The sequence below is a fragment of the Cibotium barometz genome, chromosome 19 (genome assembly GCF_041138505.1).
Source record: "Cibotium barometz isolate CiBa-2024 chromosome 19, ASM4113850v1, whole genome shotgun sequence".
NCBI lineage: Eukaryota > Viridiplantae > Streptophyta > Polypodiopsida > Cyatheales > Cibotiaceae > Cibotium > Cibotium barometz.
In genome coordinates, this window is record NC_141064.1 from 31,785,025 (window position 1) to 31,798,726 (window position 13,702).

The following is a 13,702-nucleotide window of genomic DNA, read 5'->3' on the forward strand; positions in this document are numbered from 1 at the left end:
TATTGAAGTGCTTGTCAAGTGGTTTGAAAGTGCTTGTCTAGGTATTGAAGTGCTTGTCAAGTGGTTTGAAAGTGCTTGTCTAGATACTAAAAGTGCTTGTCCAGGTACTGAAGTGCTTGACAAGAATTTCTCAAGTGGTCTGAAAGTACTAAACATGTGCTTGTCTAGGTACTAGAAAGTGCTGGTGGTCAGGTAATCTGAAAGTGCTTGTCAAGGTGCTTAAAGCGCTTGTCAAGTGGTCTGGAATGCTTGTCTAGGTACTAAAAGTACCTGACAGGTGCTTACCATCTGGCCTCTAAGTGCTTGTCAAGTGCTTGTGTAGGTACTTCAATTGTTTGGGAAGTGTTGGTCAAGTGGTCTAAAAGTGCTTGTCTAGGTACTTAAAGTGCTTTTCAAGTAATCTGAAAGTGCTTTTCAAGTAATCTGAAAGTGCTTGTGTAGATCCTAGAAGTGCTTGTGTAGGTACTAGAAGTGCTTGTCAAGTGGTCTTAAAGTGCTTGTCTACTACTGAAAGTGCTGCCAAAGAGTTGAACGTGCGAAATAGTGCTTCTTAGAAGGACGCATTGTGCTAGCTTGAAAGTTAGAACTTACAAGTTCTCCTCTGGGGGCATGCTATTATAGATTTGTTCAAATACATCATTTGACAATTCATATACATTAGGCTCACCTTCTACCGAGCACATCAAAAACCTGATGCATCGCACCAGGTGGGAGTAGATAAAAGAAGGGGGCTTGTCATCCAAAAGAACGTAGGTGTCATCTTGGCCATTTACCTTGTCGTAGAAGAGTCCCTCCAACGACAAATGAGTTCTTTTGAATATGGTTTTGCCATTCATCCCTTTCAGATTTGATGGTCAAGCGCTTGGTTTTAGTGCACTTCAAGATGTAGAAGTCTGCACCTGGCTCTTCTGCATTCACTGGGAAGTTCTGGCCAACCATCAAGGCATCACTTAGGTCGTCATGGTGGCCAGCATACATGGGGGCTCCTGGTAACTCATCATCGCTCCATCGTTTTGAACATTGACAGTTGGTTGTATTCGCAAGTACTGCCACCTCTCAACGTGGTCCTTGTTTACACATCTCCTCCATTGGCCTTTCATACACGCATGGCAAAAGCAGGACAATGGTCTGCACCGTAGAGCCCGTGCATATCTGATTGACTATAGCCGTTGACACAGTGGAAGGATCGAGACCCTTTGATCCGCATGTAATCCCACTCTCTATCTCTGTCTACATCACCGAGCTTGACCTCCTAGAATCTACGATCAACTTTCTTTCCTGTCTCAATGGACATTCTTTCCTGAGGGTTGCGTTGGGGAATGCCACCACACTTGAAGTGTTATGTAACACCCATCCGTCAGATTTCAGCTGCTCCTGTGTGAGAGCTCTTTTGAGCACCGCACCAGCCCCATCGTGCTCGCCCTTCCCATGGCCAGATGCGAAGAAACTGTGCATCATCTCAATACCTGTCATATTGAAGTATCGGGCTACAAAATAGAAAGATTTAGACACACTGTCAAGCATTATAAATCATTCTGAAGCAACCTATAGCATTGGTAAGCATTATGATGCACTTTCAATCAGTGTAAAGCTATGACATTGGGTAAAGCTCTTAGACGCACTTAGTAGCACTTTCTGCACTTGGCAGCACTTGTAAATGGTTGTAAAGCACTATAAAGCACTCTCAGGCACCTGCAAGCACTTAGAAGCATGAGGATCCATTTAGATGAACTTGGAATAACATGGAATTTCTTGGAAGCACTTGGAAGCACTTAGAAGCACTTGGAAACACTAGCAAACACTTAGAAGCAAGTAAAGCATGTGGAAGCACTTGGAAGCACTTGGAAGCACTTAGAAGCACATGGAAGCACTTAGAACCACTAGCAAACACTTTGAACCACTAGCAAGCACTTAGAAGCACTTGGAAGTACTTAGAAGCACATGGAAGCACATGGAAGCACTAGCAAAAGCACTTAGAAGCACTTGGAAGCACTTAGAAGCACTTGGAAGCACTTGCAGGCACTTAGAAGCACTAGCAAGCACTTAGCAAGCATTTAGAAGCCCTAGCAAGCACTTGGAAGCACTTACAAGTACTTGGAAGCAGTTAGAAGCTCTTGTTATCACTTCTGAAGCTCTGTTAAGCCATTACAAGCATAAGAACTTGGAAGCATTTGGAAGAACTCTCAGGCACCTGTGCTGTGCTGGCAGCTTTTTGAAGCACTATTAAGCCGTCAGAAGATGGGAGTTTCCACTGACCAAAACTGAAACATGATTTCCCTGATTTCACTGGTGATGGTGCTTGCCCTATGCAATTGACGGTGACAAGAATCCAAGGGAAGTGACCCTTCCTCCGCTTCATGTTGCAGCCAAAAATTGGCCGCAACGACATTTTCCTTCGATGAACTCCTAAAGCCTTGGTACCACTCATTTGATTGTCAACACCAGGCATGCCATGACAGTAGCCCGCTTTAAAAACAACTCGTTATTTGAATGGGGTGTCTTACCTCAGATAATGTATGACAAATGTTAGAGAAAAAGAGTCTCTCAACTGTCTCTGATGTGTTCTGCAACACTGAGAACGTTGGATGATGGAGGAGCTGTTGTAGAATCTTTGTTTGAAGGCCCTCAGAAAGCCCGTTTGTTTGTTTGCACCAGCACTGAGAAACTGCTCTGTAGATTTTCTTTGCCTCTCGCTCATTAATGTCACCATCCTCGCGCGTACGTGCCATCCTCTTCTCAATGCTTCTTTGTTCCCTCTTCTTTGCAACCTAGTAGTTTCGAAGACCTGGCAGAAGTTCTCTCAGGATGTGTTGTGTGATAGACAATGGGGGAAGATATACGGAGCCTGTATTGCCATTCTATACACTATGAGACTCCATGTGGAGCCAGTTATGAGAGAGCTAGGAGGCTGAGGTTATTGCAAAGAAGACCATTAAAGCACAATTGTAGTCTTCATGGAGAGAGAGAGAGAGAGGGAGAGAGGGAGTTAGTACAGATGAATACAGCTTGCGCTCAGGCGGGAAGAGAGGCCCTTCTATGTAGGCGGGAAGCAGAGGCTATGGCAGAGAGAGAGAGAGGCTGAGAGTGAGAGAGAGTGAGAGAGAGAGAGTCATGGCAGGCCAATGGATTGCAGGACGAGTGCAGAAGACTGAGTGGAGGAGAGAGAATATTCAGAAGCATTTAATGGGCACACCATTCCCTTAATGAATGCTCAGTTGCATTTTCAAGCCCACCTCTTTTTCAAATTTAAGCCTCTTTCTCCTCCCGAAGGGGTGGCTAAAAGGAGTGTCCAAGACACTCCTTTTTGGTACCACCTATACATGCTTTCACCCATCTGTATTCGAAAGCAAAAGTTAAGAAAGGCATTCCATTACGGGTGGGTGAGTAATTGTCTGGTTCTACCGATTCTAGTGGTTGGGTGGTGGGGCCGGATGGGGTTAGGCTGGAATCAGTGGAGTATTAATAATGAAATTGAAATAATAGGAATACGCTTAGAATTCGAGTAGTTAAATAAAAACGTGAAGACTTTCTCAAATGATTAGATCAACGACTGTGCCTGATTTTGGTTAGGAAAAAAAGCGTTGATTTCTTCAAGTTAAGTCTGTAATAGTTTTCCTTCTATCTTGGTTTAATCAGGTGAAGGATAGTTTAGTTCTCTTGACCTCGTTAGAAAATTCGTTAAGAAAAAAAAAAGGTGGAATCGTCCCCGTTTTCCGGGCAAGGGAAATTTTCCCAGTTTCGGTTTCGGAATGACCACCAGATTAGTCTCGTGTCCAGACATTCGTGGGCAAGGCCCCGAGTGGGAAACCCTGCCCCGCGCGCAAGAGGAAGCTACTTCCACTGCTAATAAACCGGGAATCCGGTGCGCGGAGGGGGCAGAGGGGTCTCACATTGCTATTCCATTCATCAATGCTAGATACATGTGCCCTTCAACTAATACATGCATTTGCCTCTTCCAATCAAGCTCTCAAGCTTTCCATTAAAGCTTGCACAAAAAACTAGAGTTTTCACTTGCTTTGGGCAACTCAAATCCTGCTTTGCTTGTGTTAAATCACCTTGAATCTGTTCAAGGGTGTTTAGCTTTGCTTACCTGTGGTCCTTAGCTTTCATATCTATTGAGTAGGGGTGTGATCCCAGCTTCTCTTTGCTCCAAGCTGCAAGCTCCAAGCTCCAAAACAAAAATTTTCCCTCTTTTTTACTCACACACAAAACCCTAATAGAGAGCACCAGGTTCTAATACCATGATAGATGACTGATAAAGAGAGAGCACACACATAAGAGAGCAAACCCTAATCCATTAGTGTAACCCTAACCAAAGAGGGAAGCCATATCCACACTCACACAATGCATAATAGAAGAGAACTACACACCACACACTAAATGTGCTGTGTTCACACACCAAATAACCTTATCTAATGTCCACACACTATGGTTAGCTGGACGTGGCCATTTATTGTCACACACATGCTGCTATCTACCATGCCAGCACATATTGTGCCTAGCTCTAGTTGTCATCGAGCTTGTAATCTCAACAACACTAACGTGAGACGTCTCAAGCATCCTATGGTGAGATTGGTGTGAGTGTTCACAAAAGTGATTAGAGAACCACGAGAGGTTAGTAGTGATGAGAGCTGAAGCATGGGGTTGATATGGCCCTGTGCAAGAAAAGGGAGCACCATGAAGTGCGAGGGAAGAGGCTCCATAGCCACAAAGCTCACAAAGAAACTTCACAAGCGTAAAATCACTTTAATTATTAATTTCACTCGTGAACCATGTGCTCAAAAAAGCACAAAGGTGAGATGTGCAGTCATTTACAAAATATACAAGTTGTTCATTCTTTCTTTGACTTCCATAAAGATCAGTTTCTGAAAGAGAAGGAGAAGTTATACGCTCATGCATTGAGGACAAGAGGATGAAATAGGTAAAAAAATTAATGTAGTCTTCTTATAGAAGTGTTCTTCATACATAAGGCTTGTCAACCACTAATACAACAGGACATTGATGTTTCTAAAGAAAGCAAGTCTTTGAAGTGAGAAGGGAAAAGGTAAGGAAATAATTGTTCAAGCCAAAGAGGAGCAAGAGGAAGCAGTGATAATGACAGTGTATGTGTGGAGCTTGATGAGGCTATTGTAAATGTCGTTCTATATACATTGGCTTCTTCAAGACCACAACAAATTAATTTGTACATCTTGTGTTCCTTTTTTGATCTCATGTATTTGAAAAATATAAGGTGGATGACATGTTCCCGAGCGTTGAGACATGCTCATTGCTATTTGAAAATATAGAGATGGAACGAGAGAGAGAGAGAGAGAGAGAGAGAGAGAGAGAGAGAGAGAGAGAGAGAGAGAGAGATTGCAAGGGAGAATGAGAAGGGGGGGAATAGAGTTGAAGGGACAGAGGGAGGGAGGGCATGGACAAAGAGAGGGAGAAGGATAGACAACAAAGGGAGAGCATATGGTGGCAATGAGGGAGAGAGAGGGAGAAGGATAGACAGAGGTGGAGAGAGTGTGCATGATAGTGCGTGTACAAGGAGGCAGAGAAAGAGTATGTAGAGGGAGAGGGAGAAGGAGAGAGGGGGAGTGCAAAGAGAGAGAGATAGGGAAGATAGAGACATGAGAGTAGGCAAGAGAGGTGTTGTAGAGGAGAGAGTGCATGTACAAGGAGGTAGAGCGAGAGTATGTAGAGGGAGAGGGAGAGGGAGAGGGAGAGAGGGGGAGTGCAAAGAGAGGGATAGGGAAGATAGAGACATGAGAGTAGGTAAGAGCGGTGTTGTAGAGGAGAAGAGACATGAGAGTGGGAGACGACAGAGAAATGAGCATAAGATAGGTGGAGAGGGTTGGAGAAAGAGAGAGGGAGAAGGATAGACAGAGGTGGAGAGAGCATGCATGAGGGTGTGGATTGAAAGAGGTAGAGAGAGAGAGAGAGAGAGAGTAGAACGAGGGAAAGAGAGAGAGTGTGTGTAGAAGGAAAGGGTGTTACAGGACCATGGTACATGGAAATTAGAATATTTAACAAATTAAATAATAGAAGAAATAAACCATAAACACCATAGCATAAAACAAGAGCATAAAAATAAAAGAACACAAGATTGGGTGCAATCTCCCCCCCAATGTGTGTGGCTCCACTCCCACACGTGGTATTTAAATCATAATATCATAAATTTAGCCCTTGGAGCCATAAATAGTATAGCTTTTCCAAAATTGGGCTTTTACAAAATTGAACCATAGTCCAATGCTTTTAAAGTATCTCATAAAAAATAAACCTTGCCCAACATATGTACAATGGGCCAAACCATATAAAATCAAATATTTAGCACACTTTGGTCCTTTTCTGTCCGCATGTTTTGCATTGTAATTTGTCTTTCCTTTGTAAGTTGTTCTAAAACAATCAATCGGTCAACCAATTCATTACCATCAAGCTTTTCATTTACAGTCTCTTAAGCTAGGGATCATGAACTCCCAAGGCATTATTAACTCATGTCCATACACCATCTTAAATGGCATGCAACCATTGCAACTTTGTATGATGTGCGATAGGCCCATAAATCTGATGTTGTGAGCTTAGAATCCCAATTAGTGTATCAAGCCTCAATAGTCTTTGTCAATATCAAAATAAGAACCTTGTTGGTGCTCTCTGCTTGGACATTTGCTTGTGGGTAATATGGCATTGACTTATGGTGTGCGATCATGAATGTGCTAGTGAGAATTTTGATAACATCGTTGATCAAATGCTTACCTTGATTACTCACTAGCTCAAATGGACATCCAAAGTGGGTAATGGTGTTCTCATAGAGAAACTTAGCAGTTGTCGTCTGCTTTTCGTGAAGCTCTTGCTTCAGCTCAGTTGGTTACATAATCTATGGTAACAATAATGAAGCATACTTGTGTGCCACGTAGAGTAGGACTAATAGGGCCAATGAAATATAAGCCCCATTTTTTAAAAGGCTGGTTGACTTTGATAGGATGCAATGGCCTCATGTCCTTCTTCTATGGCTTGGCACAACATTGGCATTCATCACACCCTTTTATAAATATGCACATTTCTTAAAAGCAATGGCCGCCAGTACCTCGAGTGGAGTATTTTCCTTGCTGTGATTTATGTCACAAAAATGCCACTTGCTACCCCCTGGTGTGCTTGCTCCATGATCATGAAATATTTGTTCTCTCGTGGTGGGCAGCATCTGAGAATATCGTTCTTACCTCTTCTATAAAGAGTTCTCGCAATAATTTGGTAGCGTCTTGCTAAACCTTTCCTCAATTCCTTTTCTTATGGAAAACCATTAGCTAAAAATTTGACGATTTTCTTGCTCCACTCTAGAATAGCCTCAACCTTGAATAGTGTAGCATCCGATATAACTCATCATCAACACCGATTGGTGCTTCACCATTAAGTACGCATGATAGATGATCCGTCATGACATGTTTTTTGCTAGGCCTCACAACTAGAGTGAAATCAAATTGGAGAGGAATCAATAAACACCTTGTGATTCTCCCTGTGGAGCATGGTTTGTTAACAAGGTACAAGAGGGCTTGATGATCAACATAAAAAATAAAGTTATTAGCAAGAAGGTAATGCCTAAATTTCTTAACCGCATATACCATTCCTAAACCCTCATGCTCTATGGTGGTATAATTAGTTTCAACCTCATTCAATTGACGGCTTGCGAAACTAATAGTGTAGTCCAATTTATAATCACCAGGCTGGGCTAGGATGCATTCAATTGCAAAGTTAGAAGCATCAATATGTACATGGAAGATAACATCCCAGTTTGGCACTCGTAATATGGGAGCGCTAGCCAAAGTTTGCTTCAACGTGTCATAGGATTATTGTCATTCTTCTGTCCACTCAAATATAGTGAGGTGCTTGTAAAAAGGTCTAGCTATCTAAGCATAGAATAAATAGAGTTTGCGGGATGCAGTAAGTCCAAAATGACTTTGATTTTACCCTCATCTCTAGAAATACCATTTTTGGACACTGTATGTCCCAAGAGCACTCCATGCTTTGACCCAAAATTGGCATTTGAAAGAGTTTAATGATATACGATAAAGGCTACGCATGCTAGATGTTCTTTCTGGGATGAATGAATGCATAAGAAAGCTTCAACAAACTCTCTTAAGAAGTTCTTAAAAGGCAGTGTTCATCAACCTTTGGAATGTGGTTGGTGCATTGGTTAGGCCAAATGGCATAGCATGATAAGCATGCACCCCACCTTTTGTGACAAATGCTATTTTATCTTGGTCCTCACGTGCAATGGAAATATAATTATAGCTTGGGTAGCCATCTAAAAAGCTATAAGCTTTCTTGCATGCAACTCGCTCTAGTACATGTTCAAAATAAGGTAAGGGGTAGTGATCCCTGCCGAAATGGGTGGCAGCATTCACCTTCTTGAGATCCGCACACACTCTAACTTTTCCATTTTTCTTAGGCACAACCACAATAGGTGAAAGTGTTTGGTCTCATAAATAAATCCACATTCAATAAGCTTGTCAATTTCTTCATTCACAATTTTGGCATGTTTAGGATTCATTGGATAGGGTTGTTGTGCTAGATTGGTCTCGCATTTAGTGCCATTGGGATGATGTGCTGTACAACACTAGTAGGCACTCTCTTTATGTCATGATAAGCCTAGGAAAATCAGTCCCTATACTCCTTGAGGAGAGCTATAAGTTCAACCTCCTCGGCCTTAGTTAAGTCCTTGGCTATGTAGACAGGCTTAGGATCTTCTCTTGGTTCAGCTAAGTCTACTTCCTTGACCTCTGCATGCCCATCACATAGACTCCTCCAATCTCATTTGTGGGGTTAAGTTTTGCATTATCAAACACTAACTTGTGTTCCCGTATGGAGTATGACTTGTAATGCTCAGGTGGTACTGGGTGCAAATCAGGCTCATTTTCCTTTCCTTTGTCAACTACTTCAACTGCAGCCTTAGCCTCTTGTTCCTTCTGCGCGAGTTCACGATTTTGTTTCCTCTTGGCTGAACAACTTGATTTTGGTTTATAAAAGACTTTCACCTTAGCTATATCAATTGGGGGTGGCCTACAACACATGACCTTTTGTAACTCCTCTCTGAAATTGCCTATAAACTTTCAATGTAAGTTTGCTACACCCATGTACTAGAGGCATTGTGCGGTAGTTGTTCTCTCTTGCAGCCTTCTATGATGATTCGTCGCATAACGTTTATGTCTCCGCCATCTTCGGAGATACTCCTTGGTGTTTTAAAGAACTTCATTCCTTTCTTCAGATTAGGAATCCATATCACATTCGGAGCTACTCCATGCAGTTTCTCTTGATGTTGTCAGCTTTGTTTTTCTTATGGTAACTGAGGAGTTGGTGTCGCTTTTAGTCTCTGTTTCAAACTCCTCACCACTATTGGTGCTTAAGCTTGAGTTATCCCATGAGGAATCGAGTTCACTATAACCAATCTCCTTGGTATCATAATTTAGAGCACGAATCATTCATAGGGGTACAACCTTAGGGAGCTCCTCACCATTAGGTGTAACCCATGTGGATCATCTAGCTCCCCAGCTATTGATTGTGGCCATCATATGTATCCAGTGCAGATCAATAGCTTGTTTTTTAGCATCTTTTTAGGGCCTACATCGGTCTCTTCTCTCTAAGTATAGCATTATTGCAAAGGGGTTGAATGGATGGTAGTATCAGATCTCTGATTGAATAGTCCACCACTATGTATTAGATGTACGTGAATAGTCATGAGGTCTACTCTAAGGATTAAGTCATCAAATTGTAGGTAGACATGGTTTTTGAACCAATCATGGACCATTTTAGCTTCATGCGTAAATGGTCTTCTTAAGATTATTTCATAAGAGTCAGGTTGCCTAGAAACGCCCATCACAATGAACGCATGCCTCACCCGATGTTTCAATACCTTGATCTTAAGATTGTGTAACATTCCCATTGGTTTGGTAACAATACCATCAAACATTTTAACCACAATGTTTGAGAATTCAAGCCTGGGTTTAGCCATTTTTCCCAGCATTGTTTGGTGATTATATTGACTCCTGCACCACTATCTAGGACTCCCATTACTAGGATGCCCTTGGCGGTGGCTAGTAGTAATGCTTTGGATTCATCACCTTCAAATTATTGAACCAATTTATTCAATGGAATTTTGACCATTGATTTGGTGTACTCATCCTCTACTTGGGTTCTTGGATCTTCTACTATGACTTGAGTTGGTAAAATTCCATATAGGGTTGAGTTCTTGTGGGTTTCTATAAATGGTGGTAGTCCTATGTTGAGTTCTCCATTTAAAAGAGCTTTCAATGCTTTGAAGAGTTTGGGATCTCCACACAAGCGTGTAGTCATCGTGGTATTTGTTTCAGAAGCCACGAACTCCAACAATTTAGGGATGTTTAAGGGAGTACCCGTCACCTCTCTACCATATGAGGGTGCTGGTGATATTAGAATTTCAACCTCTTGAATGGGTTCAGGGTTCTCATACTCAAAAAATTCTCTTAAAGGATTGAGAATCCATGCTTGGGATAGGTGAGTTCTCTCTGACCTCAAGGATGACACTAAGTATATCCAAGGGTTTGTGGGTTACGATAGGCTTTAGGTTGTTTGGATGAACATTCTCAAAGATGTTTACTTGTTTTGGTCTTGGTTTTAACTCCTCTTGAGTATGTGTGATCATATCCCTGAGCTCATGAAGTTGTTCCAATTATTTTACAGGGTCAGGCTATGACCAAGTTTCTTTTTGTTTGGTTTCTTGAGATCTTGCATCCTTTCCTTTTTGTTTGGTTTCTTGAGATCTTGCATCCTTTCCTTTTTGGTCTTCTTAGTTTTTGTTTGAGTGTCTCTAGTTTTATTAGAACGAGCGTGTCATTTATGTAGACTGGTTCGTCAAGTGTTCCCAAGTTCACTTGTTTCGTTTTCTATGTTTTGCCCCCTTTTATAAATTTATTTCTTCTATGGCCTCTCTTCTTTTTGGATCCCGCTACTAAAGTAGCTTGGTTTTCTTCTTTTCTCCCAACAGGTGTGTTTTGAGCCATGAGTCTCGTTATTGCATTCACATGTGGGTTAGGATTTCTTAGACTTGATCTCTGAGTTTGATCACCCACTCCAATCATGTTGAGAGGTGTGATGGTAGGATTATTCTCTTGATTTGCAATAACCACCACTTTGATTGGGCAATCTTTGATCCAATGATCTATGCCAAAATGATTATAGGTTGCAGGTGGTATGTTGGAAGATGCAACTTGGGTGATTGGTTGGTATCTAATGGGACACTTGGAGCTTCGGTGTGGTCCCTGACAATGATAGCATTGAAGAGGCATTCTCTTGAAAGTAGAGTTGATGTATCGATCTTTGCCTACTGCGGCTAGCTTGTATACTGGTTTGACTTCGCCTCTTGCATTGACTACATAGTAGTCTGAATAAAGCTTTGTGGACTTCTCTGTGACATGTGAAGCACTGTCCAAGTCAACCTCGTATTTTGGACACTCAAATGGTTTCTCGAAACCTATTTGATTCAATGGTGTGATCCTAGGGGGTGGGGGTTGAGATCCCAAAACTAGTGGAGGTAACGACACATTTTTGTGCATATTGTAAATCCTCCTTGCAATAGGTTGTTGTGTCATTTGCTCAGCATTGGGTCGAGGTGTTGCAATAGGCATTATGGCGTAGCTGTGATGGAGCTGGTAAAGCCAACTGCTCAGGTGGTCTGGAAGCATTAGCAAGGGTTTGCAAATGCATGCAACACATTGAAGCCTCATGACCATAACATCCATAAAAAGTAAAACTTTCATTATAGCGTGCCCTTAGGATTGGACAGTCGTTGGTCAAACGCCCTTGTCGACAAATTAAGTACCATTGAAGCTCTCTCCTTGGATACATATGTATGTTTTTTGGAGCTCTATTGGCCTTCATTCCCTCTTGGAGTTCTTTCATGAACTCTATGAAATTCATCTCCACTAGTTAAAGTGTTACCTCTTTAGCAAGGGGTTTAATTGTTGAAGTGTTATGTCACGTGACTTCAGAAGTAATAGATTTAGAATCGGATGCTTTGGCTCCCTTGACATCAGAAGCAATAGATTTAGAATCGGATGCTTTGGCTCCCTTGACCCCATCAGATTATCTTCTAGTTGGATGGCATTTATTGTGACTTCAATCCCACGTAGTGACTAAGCCATTATAGATCTCTTCATGTTTAAGCCCATGGATGAATCTATCAAGAAGTTGGTTATTCGAATAACGTTCACGGAAGGCAACGAGAGTTCAAATGTTTGAGACGGCTAATGGAATCTTTAACCGACTCATCTTCTTCTCTCTCGGCTTTCTGTACCTTTTCCCTTTTACTTTTTCTCTCTTTTTTAAACTTTTTGATTTCACCTTTTAACTTTTTAACTTTTTTTATTTTTACTTTTTTGAACTTTTTATTTTTTCAGTTTATTGTTTTTGGTTTGCGGTTTACATTTACCTGCCGAAAAAGAGTATTTCCATAATCTTTGCCTTAGGCTTGCATGCATTAAATGTGTCCAGCCACCACTCAAAACTTATCTAAAAATGGGTATTGATAGGCTTTTGGACTTTTTTGGCTAGCGGCCTAAAAGCCTGCACACGTTAAATGCGGCCAGCCAAGCAAGTCTAGTTAACCTAGTGGCCAAAATTATAGGGAGATTAAGCACACTACTGCAAAAATGGAAAAAACTTGCAAAACGCAAAATTTAATTCGCCTTGCAAATCCTCCTCAAATTTCCACTTCCATCTCAATTTCTCCATGTAAGGAGTCTAAATCCGGATAAAACTTATGTCCGAAAACTGATTTTGAGGTTTGTTTACCTAGATTAATTCAATTTCATGCCCAATTTATCATTTTTCATTTTCAAAGTTCAAAAAATAAAAAAAACCAAAAAATGAAGAAATAAACTAAAACATGAAATGTAGAATTGAAAAACACATTTTTGTAGAAATCGACCAAAACTAAACACAAATTTGCAAATATAACAACAAAATGCAACAAGAACATAAATAATGTAGTAAAATAGACAAATTTCTAAGATTTTTCTTAAGTTCCTTTCTTTACAAAAAACAGAATTTTCACAAAAATGAACCACACAGAAGAATTCAAGATGCACTATGGCTATGTGATGGAGCTAGCGGCGCCATATGGAAGTCCCTTGCGCGCCATAGAAAAGATGCACAAAACAACCACTTGTCATGGGGCTTTGTCCGACCACACTTGGGAGCATAAAACAGCTAAACCGAGAAGCTAATGTTCCATTACCTAGCTCACAAATGCAAGGGCAGGGTGTGTCACTCACCTCGTGAATACTTGTGCTTGGGATTATTGTAGGTTGTGTCGCTCGAGGAGCACCCGAGAGCTTCACTCTTCCACTGCCTTCGCACTCCAAACGTAGCTCGACCCTACTCTCACTCAATCTCTCTCTCACACACTCACTCTCTCACACACATGCAATGAGCACACAAAGAGCTCAAATCGAAGTAGGCAAGCAAGACACAACAGAGTTTCACACACAAGCGACGATCGCACATGTAGAATATAAAATATTAGCATTTCTAATGCCAAGGGCCAAACAAAGTGACGGTTGTCAATGGATGGCGTTGATTCTGGAGAGGTGTCCAATGAGAGGGTTAACATCCTTCTAGGACACCAACACACCAATAAGACAACCCTGGCCACACACCCTATCAAGAGGCTCCCCACTGAGGATTCCCCTAT